The sequence below is a fragment of the Lithobates pipiens genome, unplaced genomic scaffold (assembly GCF_037356315.1).
Source record: "Lithobates pipiens isolate NorthernLeopardFrog02 unplaced genomic scaffold, aLitPip1_a1.2 Scaffold_18, whole genome shotgun sequence".
NCBI lineage: Eukaryota > Metazoa > Chordata > Amphibia > Anura > Ranidae > Lithobates > Lithobates pipiens.
The window spans coordinates 395,973,964-395,997,956 of NW_027507758.1; positions in this window are offsets into that span (position 1 = coordinate 395,973,964).

Sequence of the window (23,993 nt, forward strand, 5' to 3'; positions counted from 1 at the left end):
AAAATAATAAATAATTAGATATATTTGTAAACCTGTATTTGAACAAATTGGGTGCAGAAAATGTGATAATATCACGTTATCAAGATAAATAAAATAAAGAAATAAATAGAGTATATAGAATAAAATAAAGTAAATGAATTGCAAATGCACTAAAGATGTATAGGAGATATTAGGGGATAGTATTTAAGGAAGGTATGGATCCCCATTTTTATAAGGGAAGACATAAATCAGTGTATGTGCAGCTGGCTGTTAACATTGCTGAAAAAATAATAAAAAGAAATACCTCACAAAGGATTTTAATTTCTTTAGATATGATGAGTTAGGGAAATAAAGTAAAGCTCATGACATCTCAAGAAACACCAAATCTGTTGTTATGTGTGGAAAGTAATAGCAATTTTAACCACTTGCTGTCCGCCCTATAGGCAATTGACGGCTGCAAAGTGGTTGCATAATCCTGACCAGACGTCATATGACGTGATCAGGATTATGAGCCGCTGCGTGCCCCCGGGGGCGCGCATCGTGGCGATCGTTGTTGCGGGGTGTCAGTCTGACACCCGGCAACTACGATCTCGGTAAAGAGTCTCCGACGGAGACTCTTTACCACGTGATCAGCCGTGTCCAATCACGGCTGATCACAGTGTAAATGGGAAGAGCCGGTGATTGGCTTTCCCTCACTCGCATCTGTCAGACACGAGTAGAGGAGAGCCGATCGGCTGCTCCTCTGACAGGGGGGGGTCTGTGCTGATCGATTATCAGCACAGCCCCCCCAAGGATGCCCACACTGGACCACCAGGGACGCCACCAGACCACCAGGGAAAAGGTAATCCTCCCTAGACCACCAAGGATGCCAGTCAGCACAATGGATGCCAATCAGTGCCCTTAATGGATGCCAATCAGTGCCCACAATGGGCATCACTGATTGGCATGCATTATTGTTGGGCACTGATTGGCATCCATTACTATAGTATAACACCAATGCCGCCTATGAGTGCCCACCTGTGCCGCCTATGAGTGCCCACCTGTGCTGCCTATCAGTGCCCACCTGTGCCGCCTATCCGTGCACACCCATGCCCATCTGTGCCGCCTATCCATGCCCATCTGTGCTGCCTATCCGTGCCCATCTGTGCCGCCCATCCATGCCAATCCGTGCCAGCTATCAGTGCCAATTTGTGCCACCTATCAGTGTCCGTCCGTGTCGCCCATCAGTGCCGCCTATCAGTGCCGCCTATCAGTGCCACATATCAGTGTCCATCAATGCCACCTCATCAGTGCCACTTCATTGGTGCCACATTGGTGCCCATCAGTGCCGCCTTATCAGTGCCCATCAGTGTAGCCCCATCAGTGCCCATCAGTGAAGGAGAAAACGTACTTATTTACAAAGTTTTGAAACTGAAACAAAAAAAAACATTTTTGTTTTCAAAATTTTCCGTATTTTTTTATTTGTAGCGCAAAAAATAAAAACCGTAGAGGTGATCAAATACCACCAAAAGAAAGCTCTATTTGTGGGAAAAAAATGATAAAAATTTCATTTGGGTACAGTGTAGCATGACCGCGCAATTGTCATTCAAAGTGCGACAGCGCTGAAAGCTCAAAATTGGTCTGGGCAGGAAGGTGTTTAAGTGCCCTGTATTGAAGTGGTTAAGAGCTTATTTATGTATCCTAAAATTTAAGAACAATTGGGGAATAGAGAATATATTCCCATTTAAGGATTACATATATTTTGTCATTCTAAATGTTATGTCAATAAGTATAAATTTAACTTATAGGGTCACCAAGAAGAAAACTTCAGTCCATTTGATCTTCAGGATCTGGTTGTGTTGATGCTATGCGACTCCTTTTGGGGATGCTTGGATGGGCTTGTTGGTCAGTTTCATCTTTTCGATTTGTAGGAGAATTTGACAATGCTCGACGTTTGGAACCTTCAGTTGAGTTATCCGGAGTTGACAGGTGAAGATCTTGAATCACTGTTGAGAGGTCATCCACTGTTTTACAGGTATAAGAGGTACCTTTATGAGAGAATCGGATGGCAAATGGGAAACTCCAACGATACGGAATGTTATGATGTTGGAGAATTTGTAGATGGGGTCTCATCTCTCTTCTTTTAATGAGAGTTTGTTGCGAGAGGTCTTGAAATATTTGATAGCGATATCCTTGGAAAGATAAAATGTCTTTACTTCGAGCAGCTTCCATTATTTGTAGTTTGTTACGAAAATAATGTAATTTCAAGGCAATATCTTTGGGGGGGCATCATCTTTTATGGGGGCCAGGGTTCTATGGATTCTATCCATCTCCAGCCTTTCAATAGGGATAGATGGGGCAAGTTCCTGGAAGAGAGCTGTAATTGTAGAATGAAGTTCTATTATTGTTTCAGGTATTCCACGAATTCTCAGGTTAGATCTCCTGGCCCTGTTTTCAGAATCTTCAATGCGGGCAGTAAGGGATGAATTTTCCTCTGAGTGTTTCTATCTCCTCATTATGAGTATTAGCAATGTCATTTATTTCATCCATTCTGTGTTCTAATATAGTTCTGCGGTGTCCCACTTCACGGATTTCCCGGGTCAGTTTCTCAGTTATAGTATCTGAGGTGATTTGAAGTGCTTTTTGGAGAACCCGTTCAAATTGATTAATAAAGTCAGAGCCATTAGGGATATTTTGGAGAGAGATGGGAGTCATATCAAATTCAGAATCAGGTTTTAGATACTGTGAGGAAGGAGTATCATTCCTTGTCTGTTTATGTTTGTGAGGTAAATTAGAGCGGGATGATGATGCTGCTGTAATTTTAGCTGCAGATTTCATTTGCACTTCTTGACTCTTTGTGGGTTTAAGTTTCGTTTTTTTCACAGCATACATCATATCAATTTGTGCCCAATAGTATACGGAACCGAGATATTACTGTGAAATAGTGATATACACATATTCTGTTGATATTATTATTATGATTATTATTATACAGGATTTATATAGCACCAACAGTTTAGATAGTGGTTATTATTGTTTGGTATGCTTTTTTTTATGTTTCTTTAGTGAATGTTCACTATTTCCACTGGATTAATATTTATATAAGCATTTGGTATATGTACAGTGAGAAGCAGCTATACTTATAATTTGAAGGATTAGCAATCTTTTAAAGGGACAATGCACCATTTATTTAAGTTACAGTTATACACTTATCCGTGCTTGTGTACACTCTAAAAGTGGTTGCAGCAGTTCCAGTTTATTTTATTTCACTTTATTTGATTATATTTTGCATATTTTTTACCAAACATTTATTTATTACATAATCACTCACAAAAGCTGTAGATGTGCACAAGTCTTATTCAATACATTGCCAGGTTGGTTGTATTAGTGCCAATCTCTTGGACCCTTGAATGTGAGCACATTTTTTTTATATGGTTTTATTTCCTATAACAAATAAACATATTACACGATGGGGTCAATAAACTAAGAGTTAAATAACAGCAAATAAAATGTGGTAAATAATGCATGTGGTAAATCAGTTGTGAAAGTTCAATACATTAAGATTTAAGCATTAAATAATGAAATTTGTATTTTTTCGATTGTTCGGTAGCTACCACATTTTCTCATGCAGTAAATTATCGCACGTGACGGTGGTTAAGGGTGTGTAAGGTAATTTCCTTACACCATTTTACTTTTTAACATGTTTGTTGTTTTTCTTTTGCAAAAAAATATTTTTTAATCTTACTTTTTTTACAGTAATCTGTATTTGGAGACATTGACATTTGAAGTATCTTCTCAAATACATGTCTCCTGCTGTTAAGCTGTGTTGCGCTCCTTTACTAAATTCATAAAAAAAAAAAAAAATGTAAATTTATGGCCTACTAGAGCTGTTGAAAGTGCTCTTTACTAGATTGTTTTTGTCCCAAGTCTGTGCTGCTGCCTATGTTTATATTGTGGAAACTAAAGAAAACTTGAAATTTTTTAAATAATTTTTTAAAACATTTTTATTTCTTTTTCATGTTCCTGTCTAAGTATAACTTGTTGTAATAGAGTATATAACCAAAAGTTTTACAGTGGCAACTGCATGTCATGGTTGACATACTCCATTGTTGCACTTTTGTAAACAACGTGTACTAAAGAAGTTCTTGTTAAATTTCAGCCAATGGCCTTCTCCACCTATCCAGCATATTACCCCTACCTCACTGTCAGTAATGGTTTGGAGCACCGCTGTACACCTATTGCTATGGTACCATTGCTATAGGAGACGGATCTGTTCATGGGGAAAGTGCCGACAACAACTCCTCCAGCCAGAAGCTGTTCCGCCTGCCACATGTACACACTTATGATATGCTGCTAGAGAGACCTATGTTGCCCTTGGTAACCATTGTTTCTACACACTGTATAAACTCTTGTAACATTATCTTAATCTATCCCAATGTGCTTAGTGATCTGAGCTGTAGACTATGGGGGTTATTTACGAAAGGCAAATCCACTTTGCACTGCAAGTGCATTTGAAAGTGCACTTAGAAGTGCAGTCACTCTAAATCTAAGCGGTAGATCTGAAATGAGTGGAAGCTCTGCTGATTTTATCATCCAATCACGTGCAAGCCAAAATACTGTTTTTTATTTTCCTTGCATGTCCCCTTTGGATCTACAGCGACTTTACTTCCAAGCGCATTTGAAGTGCAAAGTGGATTTGTCTGTTGTAAATATGTGCCAGTTACTTGCATTGCACCTGTTTAGTATCTTAATACCTAACAATTTTTAATTTCAAATACAATTATCAACAGTTCATAGTAATAGCATCTGGGACTGGCATTTTCAAGGCAGGCTGCAAGTCCCAGCAGTTCATCCATGCTGTAGCAGGGTCCTGAGGACAGATGTACATTAATTGTCACTCTGGACTCAACATATTCAGTAGGCCAAAAGGATAGATTCTAGTAATAGTAACAACAACAGCTGCAACCTTTCAAAAACCTCTTGTGTGCATTATGGTCTTCACCCCTATCCCTTTTATAATACAAAGAACCAGTGGGTCAGACTCAGGAAATTCCACCAAGAAAAGAACAGAAAAACACAATTAACACTTAACCCTCTTGGCTGGGGCAGTATAAACCTAACCTGCCTACAAGTGTGTTACAGTTAGCAAAAGGAGTAGAAGAAAATATATCAGTAAAGTTTGTTCTCAGTTGTCACATCTTAACTAGTTTCCACCTGGCCTATTTTACAATGACGGCTGGGCGAAATCTCTCTTGTTCTGGGAGCATGTCATTTGATGTCCTACCATTCTAGCTGTGCATGTGCTCCCCAGCACATCACAGATCAGGGTAAAGAGTCAATGATGTTAGGCTTTACCATGTGATCAGCTGTGTGACTTTTTAAGCACAGACACAACAATAAGGTTAAAATGTACAAATCTTTATTCACAATACTCATAAAAGGTCACTATAATGGCCAACTTAATATAAAACTCATCATTAAAAACAATGCACTATAAAGGTGAACACAAGGTGTATGTCTCCCCACTGGGGTAACCATGCATAGCAGGTGTATGATGAACAAAGCAATGACTACAAATTCCTCCAGATTTGGGGGTTTCACCTTCTTAGAATTGCTGGGGATTTTTGATGAACATGTTCTGCGACCTTGTAGTCACTTCCTCATGAGCTTGTACTGCGTTTATACAAAAGAAAAGTGCCTACATTTAATACATTTATGATAACATAGCGAATTCCCAGTAACAAGGTAATAAAGTGTTACATCCACTTACTAGATACTGACATTTAATGGTAGATACAATAAAGGTCAGGTGGAGACCATGTAGGCCAGCAACAGTCCAGTCCTGGGGCGGGTATGGGGGCGCAACCAAGGACTGAGAAATGTAGCAGGAAAGATAGGTGATTAGTATGATATATGTCAACTATATATATAATGCCTTAACCAGGAATTATTAGGAGCCACTCACTTAGAGACACAGAATATAATAGATTCCACTAGGCCGAACGATGTATCACACCACCAATTATACTGGACAAGGCAGTCTTTAGCTCATTATTTCTATAAAAAAGATATGTATGCAACCAGTATTAAATAGTATGAATGCAATATCACATTCATGGTAACGAATATCAAGAAATAATACTGTACCTTGGACTATTGTACCTTAAAAAAATTATGCAGATGTATCTGAGGGGAGGATGGACTGTATGTAGGTTTGACTATTTCCACACAGGCTCAGAATTGATGAAACATTATGACAAATAAATGCCCTAACAAACATAACCAAACCAAATGTAACCAAACCAAATAAATATGCGAACAAATATAACCAAACAGCCTGTTTGCTGTCTGTCTTCATAGTGCATTGTTTTTAATGATGAGTTTTATATTACGTTTGCCATTACAGAAAATTTTTACGAGTATTTTGAATAAAGATTCTAGAAAAAAATTCAAAGCATTTCAGATCTATCTAAACGTACTCCCCCAAGTCTAGCGATCCTGAACATTGACCTTGATTTATTATCAATATTATGTTGCAATATTTTGCTAGCACCCTGATTGCTTATAATTCGATTCTAAAAATAGCACATACTATCTTAGATGCTCTTGAGATAGTTAAGACACATCATATGTACAAATGCCTTTTGACCACCCAACGAGGTACTATAATGACCTTTGATCATCAGTGGAGATTATGGACCACATGGCTTGGAACAGGCTAACCAGCTACTCACTTAGTTTGATATTGTTACTAATATTTGCATTACTGTCATAATTGCAGACCTTTTTCTTAATGTTTCTTGTTTGATTTTTATTTATAACTGTTTTACATGCCCCGTGAGGCAATCCTCTTATGTAATTGTTGTACTATTTTAGTCTTGGAAACAATGAACATGTATGTAAAAAGAAAAAAAAAAGCTTAATCATTACTTATACCGAAGCTTTAAAAGTAATCATACTACACTGATGATAACATGGATTTACAGATAATGTGCACCTAAACCAAAATAGTTTTTTGTTTTTTAATAGAGAGGGAAGGTGTGAAAAACCCCACAAGGTTTTATTTCTATCTCTGTCTCTGCTTGGGAGAATAACACTTTGGATGGGAAAACCAACAATTTCACAGTTGTCACAGGAACCGTAATAGAGAGGAAATCTTTTTTCCTCTCACCTGTTTTGGTGTCAACTGTATAAGAAGGGAGTTTCCTTAAACTTTTATTGAAGGAAAATTTCCTTTGTGAGTCACAGACACCATAAAGGACTGATACAGTTTAACTATTTCTCTACTCTATTCAGAACCACAAAAAAAGTTTGGGCTTCAGATATACTTTAATCATACAACTACATTTTAATATCACTCTGGTCAGCGAGAAATATCCTAAAATCATGTTTCTACATTCTGCCTATTCTATCTTCTTTGCATTATTTAAACAGCTTGAAACTTATTCAAAAGTAATAAAGAGAAAAACATTTTCATATGCAAGGAGAATTACAATTTTAATATTAATAGGTACAAAAGATTGTTCCTTGCTAAGGCGTGTGTGATAACATTAATGCAACATTTAATCAGAATGTCACTGTGGTTTTAAAGAAAAATAATAACTCAATTTTTAATGTAAATATTATTTTGTAATTGCAGTGATATAATTTTATGCTACAGTCTTTCATAGTGCTAACTATTCAGAACGTTATAAACAAGTAAAAATATTGAATATTTGAAAAACATTTACATATATAAATGCATCTATGTATAGAGTCATTGTAGTTTAAACCTTTGTTAATTGTCTCTTAGCATACCAAAAAGCAATTGTTCAGCTTCATCATTTGTGCATGCATAAATCGAGTCATTGGCCTACTAATTACAAATTGCTAAATGAGATCTGTGTAAAATTAAATCTTCTGCCTACAGCCACTCAAGTTTGGAGTATGAAAAGGTCATACTATTCATTAATAAAGCAGAGGATGAGAATGCCCTACATTTAACAGAATAGAACTGCAAAAATTCAAGGTCATTTACTTTTACATTGTTTGGATTTTTACTAAGCAAGGCAATGTTTAAAGAATGAATTAAACACACAAATAAAATAATTAAGCAGTTCATTGTGCAGTGTATATTTATAAATATTGCATTAATAATTTTTTTATATTTATATTTCATAGTCAAACCATAATCACTTCAATATGCAAATCAAGTAATAGTTTTGAGGTTCACACAGGAAGCATGGTTTTAAAACAAATAATTAAGGCTTAATATGAACCATAAAAATGATTCATATTTCCATTTACTGGAAAATAAGAACTTCCACCTACTTTATGGATTGCTTGCTGCAAAGTTTATGCAGTTCACCAAAGATTATAATCCAATGCATAAATGAAAGAGGCATTAATCATTCCCTTTCTTGTATTTCTACTAGCAACATATGACAATTTTCCAAGGCTGCCTTCGAAGTAATTGGTATCAATCTTGAGATGGAAAATGAATGTTACAATACATGGTGTCCTTAGTTTAAGTTTCAGTCAATATACTGTAGATGACGTGTTATTAAATGTACAGATTGATTCCTAGGTAGATAGCTACCTAAAGGAATCATTCTTTATGAGTCAGCGCTGACTGAACCTAAATTAGTAATGATGAAAAGTGCTGAGAAAACAAAATAATACATTGCAGGAAGTATGTAACTTATGCTGAAATTTTAAAGCAAAACAAGAACAATAAGTTTGATTTGTCATTGTTACACTTATTGAAATTGTATAGTTATTTTTTGCAATTTGCAGTTTTACAGTAGGTTAAGAAAATGTATGGTCAATATTTACAGCTTCCTCACTCACAGAAGTTCTAAGCTCTTAAAACTTATATAGAGATACTGGATCATTGGGATTGATTTCATAAGGGAGTTGAGATTAGTCACTTAAAGTGATACTAAATGCTCCGGGGTTTTTGTTTAAAGGGATTTATACTGAACCTCTCTGTGCAATTGTATTGCACAGAGTGGCCCCCTTTACCTTGATTATCTAATCCTGTGTGAGGGTATCTGAGCATCTGTGGGCCATCCTCAAAAGGAAGGTGGAGGAGCGCAAGGTCTCTAACATCCACCAGCTCCATGATGTCATCATGGGGGAGTGGAAGAGTACTCCATTGGCAACCTGTGAAGCTCTGGTGAACTCCATGCCCAAGAAGGTTAAGGCAGTGCTGGAAAATAATGGTGACCACACAAAATATTGACACGTTGGGCCCAATTTGGCCATTTTCACTTAGGGGTGTACTCAGTTTTGTGGCCAGCGGTTTAGACATTAATGGCTGTGTTTTTAGTTATTTTGAGGGGACAACAAATTCACACTGCTATACATGCTGTACACTCACTACTTTACATTGTAGAAGAGTGTTGTTTCTTCAGTGTTGTCACATGAAAAGATATAATAAAATATTTACAAAAATGTGAGGGATGTACTCACTTTTATGAGATACTGTATCTGCATTGCTGGCCTTTGGTTGCCTTTCATCTTAAGCTTATGGCTGAAACAGAGCAGGTCTCTTGGAAAAGCTGTTTCAATGATTCTATTCCTAGACATACAACATCATTTTTTATTTTTTGGAGGGTTACTGGTGACTATTCTACTTGTGATAAAATATATCATTAATGTTGTTATACCATACTGGAGAAAAAGCAACTAAAAAGCAATAAAAATACTGGATTTGTTGTAACATGAATATTGCCATAAAGATGTGAATCTGAAAATGACCTTTGTTTAACACTCTAATTTCACCCTCCACCAGCTTTCCACTGAATAAATGGATGTATTATTACACTTGCAATAATATAATGAGAGCTGTTCTGCTACTGATTACAATTGAACAGAGATGATTTCTGCATGGTGCTAATATTAGTACAGGAGGCCTCCCTCTACAGGAAATATACACATCTCTATTTGTTTTACCATGTCACAAAAATATACTGTAATACACAAATAATAAACAAAGTTTTTCCCAGGGAAATTACTGGCCTCAGGTGAAACACATAGACAAAACATATCGTCCTACATAAGTTTTACTTGTTAATCTGCAGCACTCTCTTCTCTACATCCCTATAAAAGGGCAGAATTGTGATAAAATCCTTCTGCATCTGTCAGTATCACAGAGGAGGGGTAGAGAGCTGCAGCTAGATCATTGTGTGAGAGCTGATTTGAGGAAAGGATTCAGAGCTGTGTTGTGTTCTGAAAAGACAAACTGGGTGCTGAGCTCTCTCTCACATCCCATGTGTAGGGATGGTCCCAATGTTCGATTTTGCTTGCAAACTAACTGAACATATGGGGCGTTCATGGCAAATTCGAGCGTCGTGGAATGCCCCATAATTCACTATGACATTGCAGTGTATTGCTGTTTGATGATTGGCTAAAGCATGCACCTGACCTGCATGCTTTGGCCAATCACAGTGCACTCTGCTGTGAGCTCTATGATCGGTCCAAGGCAGGGTGCTTAGGGGTTAAGTCCATGGCCCACACTGTGTAAGGCTGCTTACACAATGGCTGTATATAGTGTTATGATTGAGAGAATGTTATCTAAGGGCAGGTTAGGTAGTGGCGTACAGGCGGTTTAGCATATATATGTATATATCTATATACGTATAGTATCTCACAAAAATGAGTAAACCCCTCACATTTTTGTAAATATTTTATTATACCCTTTCATGTAACACTGAAGAAATTACACTTTGCTACAATTTAAAGTAGTGAATGTACAGCTTGTAAAACAGTATAAATTTGCTGTCCCCTCAAAATAACTCAACACACAGCCATTAATGTCTAAACCGCTGGCAACAAAAGTGAGTACTAAAATGTGAAAATGTCCAAATTGGACCCAGTTACCCATTTTCCTCCCCAGTGTCACATGACTCATTAGTGTTACAAGGTCTCTGGTGTGAATGGGGAGCAAGTGTGTTAAATTTGGTGCTATCGCTCTCACTCTCTCATACTGGACACTGGAAGTTCAACATGGCACCTCATGGCAAAGAACTATCTGAGGATCTGAAAAAAAGAATTGTGGCTCTACATAAAGATGGCCTAGGCTATAAGAAGATTGCCAAGACCCTGAAACTGAGCTGCAGCATGGTGACCAAGACCATACAGCGGTTAACCAGGACAGGTTCCAGTCAGAACAGGCCTCGCTATGGTCAACCAAAGAGGTTGAGTGCACATGCTCAGTGTCACATCCAGAGATTGTCTTTGAGGAAAAGATGTATGAGTGCTGCCAGCGTTGCTGTAGAGGCTGAATGGGTGGGGGATCAGCCTGTCAGTGCTCAGACCATATGCCCCACACTGCATCAAATTGGTCTGCATGTCCGTTGTCCCAGAAGGAAGCCTCTTCTAAATATGATACACAAGAAAGCCCTCAAACAGTTTGTTGAAGACAAACAGACTAAGGATATGGATTACTGGAACCATGTTTTGTGGTCTGATGAGACCAAGATTAACTTATTTGGTTCAGATGGTGTGAAGCATGTGTGGCAACCAGGTGAAGAGTACAACAACAAGGGTGTCTTGCCTACAGTCAAGTATGGTGGTGGGAGTGTCATGATCTGGGGCTGCATGAGTGCTGCCGTCACTGGGGAGCTACAGGCCATTGAGGGGACCATGAATGCTAACATGTACTGTGACATACTGAAGCAGAGAATCATCCCCTCCCCTCAGAGACTGGGCCACAGGGCAGTATTCCAACATGATAATGACTCCAAAAACACCTCCAAGACGACCACTGCCTTGCTAAAGAAGCTGAAGGTAAAGGTTATTGACTGGCCAAGCATGTCTCCAGACCTAAACCCTATTGAGTATCTGTGGAGCATCATCAAATGGAAGGCGGAGGAGTGCAAGGTCTCTAACATCCACCAGCTCTGTGATGTCATCATGGAGGAGTGGAAGAGGACTCCAGTGGCAACCTGTGAAGCTCTGGTGAACTCTGACGTGTTTCATAGTCTCAATGTTTCTTTCTTCAGCGCAGATCAATCATATCTACAATATAGTGGTTACAGAAAGTCAGAAACACTGTATAAAATTTGCATTTGCATCAATTATGTAAATATAGACTCATGTATATTGTGGAGATGTCACAGGTGAAGCATTCCAATAAAGTTAATCAAAAACAAAGAAACAAAACTGTGTCTCCAAAAATTGCCTGTTTACAGTAACTGGTCTTCACAGCCTGCATTAATGCTGCACCAAAAAGAGTGGAATTTTTTGAATAGAGCCGGACTACCATAAGGCGCAATGGACAGTTGAAAACGCTGAAGTTAGCTAAGGAGGGAGGTCGCCCTGTAAGCAGGGGTAGTAAGATGTAATGGTATTATTGTTGAACTGACTAGAATTAGAGTTTTTGCTATATAGGAATTAATCTGCAGCTATAATATGTTTATCTGTAGTAAGTGGAAGCAAGTTATTGATGCAAAGATGGTATAGAACTATGCAGTTGGAATGTACTAGAAAGTAATAAGTGCATAACAGACAGTCAGTTTTATGGATTATATATATCCATATCTGAATTTAATATTATTTAAGCATGGTAATTGAATTATTTTTATAATATTACATTGTATTTATATCTTGTATGTAAAATAAATTATATTCCATATTAAATAAATGTAATTAAATTAAATGCAAATGAAATTGAATATGTGTACAACAAAAAAATTTTTTGTTTGTGTAGGCTGCTTTTATAATTTGATTAAATGTCACTTTCATTTAGGCTTGGTTTGATATTGGGATATATACTAACCATACCAATACACCTCCCCCTCAAATAAAAGGCACCACCAATAAGTATCAGCTGAGCCCGAAAGGGAGGGGGAGATGATGAGCATGTCACTGGAATGCTTCCTGAGCCGCATGGGCACGGCCCCACCCACACACGTGCAACATCAGCTTGGTGGAATAATGTTATACGCCCGTGGCCCACCGACGCAGGGGCTTTGCCGGTGGACAATGCATGCCAGCCGGAATAGCAAAATGGAGGCCAGGTGATGTTGAAATCATCTGTACCATCCATAGAGAGCTACCATGAATTGGCAGATTTGTCTGCCGGGCGATTCAACTGTCCCGTCACTGAGGACCACCCAAAGAGGTCAAAAAAATATGTATTTATAGCCCTCTAGTAGGAAAAAATATAAGTAGGTAAGGAATTTACAGGTAATTAACCACTTCAATACAGGGCACTTAAACACCTTCCTGCCCAGACCAATTTTCAGCTCTGTCGCACTTTGAATGACAATTGCACGGTCATGCTACACTGTAACCAAATAAATTTTTTTCCCACAAATAGAGCTTTCTTTTGGTGGTATTTGATCACCTCTATGGTTTTTATTTTTTGCTAAACAAATAAAATAAGACCAAAAATTTTGAAAACAAATATGTTTTTTTTGTTTCAGTTTTAAGACTTTGTAAATAAGTACATTTTCTCTTTCACTGAAGAGCACTGATTTGGATGCACTGACAGGCACTGATAAGGTGGCACTGATGGGCACAGATGAGGTGGCACCAATGAAGTGGCACTGATGAGGTGGCATTGCTGGGCACTGATATGTGGCACTGATAGGCGGCACTGATGGGCACTGATAGGTGGCACAAATTGGCACTAATAGCTGGCATGGATTGGCATGGATATGCGGCATAGATGGGCATCGATAGGTGGCACAGATGAGCATGGATGGGCACTGATAGGCGGCATGGATGGGCACTGATAGGTGGCACAGATGGGCACTGATAGGCAGCATTGTATTGTATTATATTGTACTGATGGATGCCAATTAGTGCCAAACAATAATGCATGCCAATCAGTGATGCCCAATGTGGGCACTAACTGCCATCCATTGTGGGCACTGATTGGCATCTATTGTGGGCACTGACTGGCATCCCTGGTGGTCTAGGGTGGCATACCAGGTGCTGGGCATCCCTGGTGGTCTGGTGGCGTCCCTGGTGGTCCAGTGTGGGCATCCTCGGGGGGATACACTGATAATCGATCAGCACAGACCCCCTTGTCAGAGGAGCAGCCGATCGGCTCTCCTCTACTCGCGTCTGACAGACGAGAGTGAGGAAAAGCCAATCAACGGCTCTTCCTATTTACACTGTGATTGGACATGGCTAATCATGTGGTAAAGAGTCTCCGTCTGAGACTCTTCACTGAGATCATAGTTGCGGGGTGTCAGACTGACACCCCACAACAACGATCGCCGCGATGCGTGCCCCCGGGGGCGTGCATCGGCTCAAAATCCTGAAGACGTCATATGACGCCCGGTCAGCATTTTGAAACCACTTTCCCGCCGTCATTCTGCTATAGGGCGGGCGGCAAGTGGCTAAAAGAGAACAACCTTATATTCACAGGAAGATGGATATTTACACAGATCAAGTGTACCTGTTAAGTAAAATATAATGAGATTGTTAACATAGATGTGTGCATGAAAATCAATGCTAAATTAGTACATATATGTTATATCAATTAATTGATTAAATAAATAAAGGTAGTGGAAAAAAACAACAAAGGGGGAAATGTATATGAACAAACAATCCATAGTCCAGGGATATGCAATTTGCGGACCTCCAGCTGTTGTAGAACTACAAATCCCATGAGGCATAGCGACACTCTAAAAGCCACAAGCATGACACCCAGAGGCAGAGGCATGACGGGACTTGTAGTTTTGCAACAGCTGGAGGTCGGCTAATTGCATATCCCTGCCCCATAGTCACATCTACATAAAAGTCAATGGTACATAATGGCTGGTTCTAAAAAAACAGATGACATACAGGTCAGTTTGGGGGGACCCCAAAGCCCCCCCCCCCAATGTTGAGAGCATGTGGCCTAGTATGGTTTAGGGGGGCACTGTCCTGTTCTCCACAGCCCACATGCTCGGATAAGAGTTTGGTATGGATTTTAGGGGTGACCCCCCCATGCCAATTTTTTTACATTTTGCCATTGAGTTCCCCTTAAAATCCTCCCAAGCATGATATTTTTTCTTTCAATATGTTCTTATTATCAATATAAACATTAAGAAAGGTCTGTTGCCTATACAATGATGTACAAATATGTCAAGGACAAGACATTATAGCATTCTTCTGTAGAGGTGAAGTAATCAGCTTCTAAAGCAACTAACCAAGGAAGGTAATAAGGCACATTACCTACAGCCGGACTGTTTGTCCGAGGAACGAAAAGTGCAAGAAGTGTTTTAAACATAACGGGTGCTAATAGCCATCTGGCATATAAAAACATTGTCAACGGGCTATATAACATTGACGCTCCAGTATTTAAGAGACCTTGGGATACTTAGTTCTTGGGCTTATTGTAATAAGGCACATAACTGTGAGCACTAAAGCCTACACTACACTACTACACATGATCAGACTTTCCAACAAACAAACCATGGAATTTTGTTCAAAGGGCATTGACTCTAACTTGTTTTGCATACACACAGTCACACAAATGTTGGCCAACAATTACGAATGTAGTGTCATACAAGACGTACAATGAGCCGATAAAAAGGAAGTTCAATAGTCATGCACCACCCTTTGGGGCTCCTTCTGCTAATCTCATGTTAGTAGAAGTTTGGTGAGTAACGATTCGTGCTTTTCAGCCTCGTGCTTTTCAGTTCATTTCTGCTTTTCAGGTTGTGCTTGTCGGTTCATATCTGTTTTTCAGTCAAAATGTGGCTAGGGATCAATTTACAAAAAATCTGTATGCATAACATGTTTCGCCAAAATGGCTTCATTCAGGAAAAATGCCCATTTGTCCATTTTTCCTGATGAAGCCGTTTTTGGCGAAACATGTAGACGTTTTTGGATGCAGTATTTTAAGTATGGCATTGCAGCATTTAATGGTGTCGCTAATAGGGATTTTGTGTATATACCTATGACTCTGATTATATGTCTATATCCATTTTATTGGAATGCTGTGTATAAATATGTATAAATAAAGAGATGTTTTTTTGTATTTTTATAATAACACATTGTAGCGTATATCTGAACTATGTACCTTTAAAATCCCCTATCCAGTACTCTACTATTTTTCATCTGTTTTTCAGTGCGTGCTTGTCAGGTTGTTTCTATTTTTCAGTGCATTCTATTTATAGTTCACTTCTGATATTCAGTGTATGCTTGTCCGGTCCTTTCTGATTTTCAGTGCATTCTGTCAGTTTGTTCTGAGCAGGCATTCTTTTACTAGCCATGGGGCATTTGTATCGGAGAGATCGTGCTATTGTTGGGCTTGGAGTTATTGCTATAACAAGTCCAGTCCAGGAACAGGGGGAGGAAGAGTTCTTGGACCAAGAATTGGTTGCTTAATCATGACCAATTCTCTCATATGCCTTTGCTGCGGGAGCTCCAGGAGAATAATCCTGATGATTTCAGGAATTATCTCCTCATGACGGACCCCGTCTTTCACCATATATTGGCTTTGCTGTCCCCTTATATTACTAAGCAGGACACTTGCATGTGGCAAGCCATCTCTCCCAAAGGCTCGTTGACATGTTGCAGGACTTGGTGATGAGGAGAAGTCTCCAGGCTCTGGGAATCATTATTCCAGAGATCTGTTCTGACATCATTCAAGTCCTGCAGAAGGACAATATGTGGGTACGTTTTATCCTTTAACATCACATTATGTATGTGTTGCTAATGTATTGTATTAATTTCTTCATTCCAATAATTACCATGATTGTAATATCCTGTGAATGTCCTCTTTGTCCTCATGCATGCTGTAAGCTTTAAATGCTCCTGTTTTGTCCTTCATACATATTTGCCTTCACTAACCTCCGAGCATGCTATCCTGGGCCCATACCCACCTAGCCTATTAACTTAACAATGTTTTTTGTCAGATACATTTTAGTGCTTACCCTAAACACCCCCTAAAATGTTATTGTTGGCCTTAAATTCAGGCTGAGTGCAAGAGGCTATATTTTTGGGGGCCCAAACTCATTTGGAACCCTCCCTCCCACCAACCGCTAAGTCAACCGATAGCAATACTCTATCTGTTGACTTTGCAAAACCCATACATACTATACCTACCTCTTTTGTGGTCATATTTATGCATGAATTCACCAAAGCATGTAGTGCTTTCAAACAGTACTGTTTAACCACTTGCTTACTGGGCACTTAAACCCCCCCCCCCCCCCCCGCCCAGACAAATTTTCAGCTTTCAGCGCTGATGCACTTTGAATGACAATTGCACGGCCATATAACACTGTACACAAATGACATTTTTATAATTTTTTTCCCACAAATAGAGCTTTCTTTTGGTGGTAGTTAATAACAGCTGGGAGTTTTAGATGCAAAAAAAAAAATCATGTTTCATAGTTTTTTATAAAATTTTGCAAACAGGTAATTTTTCTCCTTCATTGAAATGTGCTGATGGGGCGGCACTGGTGGGCACTGATAGGCTGCACTGGTGGGCACTGATAGGCACAGTTAAGGCGGCACTAATAGGCACAGATAAGGTGGCACCGATAGGCACAGATAAGGCAGTACTGATGGGCACAGATAAGGCGGAACTGATGGGTACAGATAAGATGGCACTGATGGGTGGCACGGATGGGTGGCACAGATGGGTGGCACTATTGGGCACTGATAGGTACCACTGATAGATGGGACTGATGGGCACTGGTAGGTGGCACTGATAGGTGGCTCTGATAGGTGGCACTGCTGGGCACTGTTGGGTGGCACTGATGGGCACTGGTAGATGACACTGATGGGCACGGATATGTGGCACTGGGGTGCAGCACTGTTGAGGCAGATTGTGGGCACTGATAGGTGGCACTGTGGGCACTGATGGGTGGCACTGTGGGTACTGATGGGTGGCACTGTGGGCACTGATGGTTGGCACTGTGGGCACTGATGGAACCTAGAACTAGTATTGGGACTTTATATGAGGCGGTATAAAATATATACATACACCTCCATCCCCGATATATTGAGAAACAGAAGAGAGATACATAGATAAGGTAGCACGTTATAAATTAATAGACAGTTTTACTAATAGGTCATAATCATAGTACATAATTGATTCAATAAAACACATAGTAATCTCATAAAAATATATATTGATTATGAATTAGTGATTATAAATTAATAAAAACGTAGTACTTCATAGTATAGCATAATTAGTTTAGTATAATATGCATAACACTCAACCTCAGTATGTAGACCTGAATTGTAACAGTAACAGCATATAGACCTCAATGGTGGATTGGTTCATAAAAAAAGTAATAGATTCTTAATAATAAATAAAAATACTGTGACAACGCATCAAAGGAAAGCTCTACGCGTTTCGTGGTTATATACCACTCATCAGGAGCAGATGCAGAAAATAGGGGTATCTATAATGAGATAAAAAAAAACAAATAAATAAGAAAAATATAAATAATATATAATATAAATATAGGAAAAGGGGCAGCAAGGGAGACATATAGGGTCCCAATCATTCTCACCTATCTGTAATATAGAGGTACATTTGTTGGTAGGAACTAAAATGAGAACCATTATAGAACATGTTATCCCCGGAAGCTAAGATGGAAGACCTTGAATACACGGCAAACACCAATAACCAAAAGGAACAGAAAAAGTACGTATAGAGAATCCAGTTGCAGCAGTGGAGTGTGTGATTAGTGGCGTAGTCAGTCCATATTAAACCAACTTCCCAGGGGTATCTGTGGGGATTAGAAAAAATTATATACATTTTTTTTTAGAAAATATATGTGTATGTAACCTATTCCCACAGCTGAGAGGCTTAATAAAGGCTTACAAAGATTAGAGAGTAGAAAAGGAGGATGCTGGGTGAATGAAAGGAGGAAATAATTAGATTGGGAAAAGTGTAGGGTTGAATTAGGGTCCAACTAGATGTGCTAAAAATATGAATACCTTAAATGTTGAGTGAAAGGAGATAATCCAAATCGTGCAGCAGTGTATTGTTAGGTAAATATTGCCAGCTAAAATGTCAGCAAAAGGGCCATGCAATGTGTGCAATAGCCGCGCATCGGGGGTGACCATCAACGTCACGCCGCGTAGTAAGAGAAGACGGCGCCACCACCTGAGCAAGGATCGCTCGGCGTCTGGCACTCCCGTCTCCCATGTGGAATACGCAGAATGAAAAACACATCGGCAGGACGGCGTCGTAATGATGTCATCTGCTTGAGTGTGGATGTGGCATCGTCCCTCCACAAGCTCCCACCCCGCCCCTCCAAAGGGAGGGAAGGGGGAGGTCCCGGTGCGGGACACAGCTTCCGGTGATAACATGGCCAAGCCTAACCCCAACTGCCAAAGCTGATCCCCGCAACAAGGAGCCGATAATACCAAAAACAAAGATAGGTCACAGATTATAATAAAGTTAAATATAGTAATTTAGTGACATGCTTCCATCCCTGTTAAATTGAAACCTAGAACTAGCATTGGGACTTTATATGAGGCGGTATAAAATATATACATACACCTCCATCCCCGATATATTGAGAAACAGAAGAGAGATAGTGGGACTTTATATGAAGCATATCACTATATTAGATGAGCCAATCAATTTACACATTAGTCCATTTATTAATACAAGCCATACATACATAGATAAGGTAGTACGTTATAAATTAATAGGAAGGCAACGCTGGATAAACTGGTGAAATTGGTGAAGCCTTTGTACCACAGGGCATACATCAACTATTTGACAGGCAAAATTGGGAGCCTGAGGAGTCCATTTAATAAGGAGCACAATCTGGTCCAGGACTCCGAGAGATCAGGTACAGTGTCATGGTTATGCAATAGAGTTTATCTGCTTACCTGTTTCCATGTGTTCATCTCTAGAGACCAGCCGACCCTCACCTGACTGCTTTTGTAATCCATTCTCTAACCCCAGTGGGATCTGTCTCCCGTCCGCAGCAGTCAGCCTTAGGGTCCACAACCTTGCGGTGCACTCCTGATCCCTTCGGTGTGCATCTGTCACCTTGCCTCAAGGTGACCTGACATACAGCAGCAGATGACATATATGTCCCCAGGCTGTGGTCTTACCACATCTTACGCCTGCATCTTTCGCCAGACCAGACCAAACCTAGGCCATCAGTCTCTTGTCTTCCTTACATGCTTGCTTCCAGGCTGTGGCTCTGGTGTAGGAGTTGTGGCAGGAGGTGGAGGAGGTGGGGGTGGATGGTCCAACTCACACAGGTGAGTTTTGCTTGTAATTTTGCCCCTCAATCCCTTATTTAGGGCTACATATATCAGTTCCTCACAAAAGAGGCATTGGGCCACCACCATTTCCTGCATTTTGTTGGCAGCCATGCAGGTATAGGACTCCAGAAGACTGGTGGGGGTTCTGAGGGCCGCAGAAGCCTGCCAAATTAACCCAAGTGCTGACTCCTCCACGCTCCTACTCTTCCTGGGCCTTTTTTGTTGAAGGAAGAGGGGAGGGACCTGGGATTCGGTCAGGCTACTAGGCCCAGCCACCTCCTGGCTGCCACTCACCCCTGCCACCTCCCAGCTGCCGCTTACCCCCGCCACTTTCCCCTGCCACCTCCTGGCTGCCACTTTCTACAGCCTCCTCCTGGCTGAGAATTTCCTGTATATGAAAAAGGGACATAGTTTTAGTTTATTGTTCATCAATCACACACAATTTTGAGAAATATGTTGAACAATGCTATATCTGACTCAAGCTGGGCTCCTCCACATCTTCTTCCTGAGTGGAAGGCCCTGGTTGGACATCGGAAGCCTCAGCTGGGGTAGAAGGAAGAGTGAAAGGAAGGGTTGAGAGTGATGGCCTGATTTCAGGCTGGTCCGACAGAAATCACAGTCTGTCGTAGTACCACAGCCTGGGTACATAAATGTGATCTGCTGCTGCTTCTGATCTCTGGGAATCCTGGACCTTCTTGCGCTCCCTATTCTATGTGCTTCTCGTGCCAACAATTTTGCACTTCAAATAGTTCATGTCTGCCGTGGGGATCTTCGGCTTCACAAATTCCAGGAATTTATCCAGTGCTACCTTCCTCTTTAGTCGATTTGTATAAAAGGGGTGTTTTGTCTGCCACAAACAGGGCAGCTCTCTGTACAAATAAATGAATTGGGGTAGGAAATCATGATAGTTTAACAATCCATTTTCTCTGCAAGACACAACACAAGACAAACCCTAATGTCAGGCTAAACTTGCATAATCTTATCCCAATATAGGCCTCAATCTCTAAGCAGTATAGGCCACTGATGCCCAATGTTAAAATTGTACCTTCATTAGAATGATCGGCGCTTCCGTTACTCCGTCCTCCACTCACAGATCGTACGTATGATGCTTTATATACACTGTGCATGCATGAATCTCCACCCGCCCCTGACTTTCTTTTGGCGCAGTGGGAGAGCACATGGCAGAGAGACAACAGGTGCATGCAGCAGAGAGCCGCAACGATGAAAGCCTGGAGCAACGAACGTCTCAATCCCGTAGGAGATTTAAGGCCTCTAATATGTCCTTAGGTAAAATGGTGGACATCCTGAAGAAGGCCGACTATGACGGGAAGCATGGATCTTACCCAAACCCAAATGTCAGAAAGTTCCTATTCAACTTATTATGTTCATGCTGCTCCATGTGCTTTTCTTTACTGTTGTACAGTAGGGATGAGCTTCGGGTTCGAGTCAACCTCATGTTCAACTCGAACATTGCCTGTTCACCTGTTCGGCGAACAGTGAACAATTTGGGGTGTTTGCGATGTTATGACTAATTTCTGATTGGGACTCTAAAATAAAGTTAATACTGCAGCTGCAGGAACAGATTCAAAGGACTCAATCACTGTGTTTAAAATGTCCATTCAGTGTCAAAATTTATTATTACATGTTATTTTATACATATATAAGAAAGGGGTGGTGTGAGATGTTATTAAAAACTAACAAATAGAAATATGTTATTAAAAGCTAACAAATAGAAATATATTATTAAAAACTAGCGAATAGAACAATTGTAAAAGTAAGACATTGAGAAGAGAGGGGGGAGTAGAGAGCGTTTAGTAGGAGATGTGTCTGTGTGTTAGGTGAAGGTTATAGAACACATTTGAACAGTGAGAACAAAATGGAGTCTCATGTGCTTAAATGAACAGTACAGTAAATGTCCATGTCATTTCCCTCCTTTTGTTTATTTGACACCATTCTTCTCCACGTTACATTCAGCCGATTGCTGGTAACTCCTGTTACATTGGCGCAGAGAGACGGCGTCCTGTTAATCTCTCTCCTAACTTTCTCACAATAATGGGTTCATCAGGGCTGGTGGACCATTTGTTGGTACACCGTGTAGTCACACAGATGAATAGCCTGATGAGGAAGTAAATAACAAATATGAGAAATAGGAACATCACAATGTAAGCGCCTAGTTTCTGTAAGCATGTTGCTATACCATATAAAAAGTCACCAAAACCTCCTAAACCCTTAAAGGGGTTCCATCCATCTTTAGCAATATCTCTGGCCTTATTCTGTAGTTCTCTTATCTTAGCAAGATGCCCTTTAATAATGTCCTCATTATCAGAAATGTATATACAACAGTCAGTGCAAAATAACTTACACATCCCACCTTGAGCTGCAGTGAGAAAATTTAGCGTTAATCTGTGCTCTAATACTACTTTTTTAATCTGAGCCATTTCTTTCCTTAATAAACCTATATCAGTGGTAGTAAGGTTAATAATCTCATCTACAATTCTAGTGTAATTTTTTATGCTTTTCATTGGTTCAATTCCCCATCCTGTCCAGGAAGGTAAACATGACCATGCCATGTCCCCTTCAGTGAACAGCTCTCTTCTGAACACTAAAGAGTATTCTGGACTTTGATCTGGTTGCACTGTATCTTTGCGAACAGCCAAAGCAGGTGCTAACTTCCCAATATAACATGTACCTGTAACATTAGTAGGAAGTCAGGCGTATGCTTTATTTCCACATATATAATATAACCCTCTACGTATGGACGGTATGACTGTGCCTAAAAAACTGGAAGCAATAACATGGAATCTCAGGTAACCGATATTTTCACATATTGGGAACTGTGAGCAATTTGTACTATAAAGGGTTCTATTTAGTTCTGGATCTGGAATATAATAATATTGACCATGGTTTCCTCCATAAACTGTAATCTTTGCTCCGGTGCAATCTGAATCACCCAACCGTGTACATTTAGTGTTAAACGGGCATGTAATGTTTAAACAAATCTGTGGAGTGTCTATCTGTTTTGAAACCATCAAAGTTACTGATCTGTGCTCATTAGCTGTGGAGACTATGTATGAGCCATTTATTCTGGTCCTGTTTAGATCAGTGAATTTGAGAGGCATTGCTATCATGGGTATTGTTCCTGTTTGGGGATGTAAGTGAGAACACACTCAGCTGTCATGGTTATGCAATAGAGTTTGCCTGTTCCATGTGTTCATCTTAGAGACCAGCCGACCCTCACCAGACTGCTTTTGTAATCCATACTCTAGCATGACTCCACCCTAGCTCCTATCAGAGAACTCTATATTAACCTGTGCACTGCAGGCCAACCCTGCTGATCAACCATTGTGTATTCCTTTGTGTGTTAGCTTCCTGTTACCTGCCATGTGCTCTTCTGTTGTTCCGTTACAGACTTTGGCATGTCCTTGACTATCCCCGTTTGCCTGTGATCCTGACCTTTTGGCGTGTCCCTGACTATTCCTGTCTGCTTGTGGCCCCGACCTTGGCTTTGTCCCTCACTATCCCTATCCTCCTGTTGCCTACTGTGGGTGTGGGCTGGGGGTCACGACCTGGAGCCAGTTGCAGCCAAGTCCATCCTCACCACTAGAGGCGTTGGTGAACACCTGCTGGCTCTAAGGCCGCGTACACACGGGCGGACTGTTCGCCCAACTTTGTCCGCTGAACAGTGTTTGGGCGGACAGTCCGCTCGTGTGTGGGCTTTCAGCGGACAGTTTCAGCGGACAGTTGGACGGACAAGGTTTTTCGGAAATTCCGAAAAACTGTCCGCTGAAACCTTGTTTGAGCGAACAGTCCGCCCGTGTGTAGGCTTGTTCGTCAAACAAAGTTGCGCGCATGCTCAGAAAGGA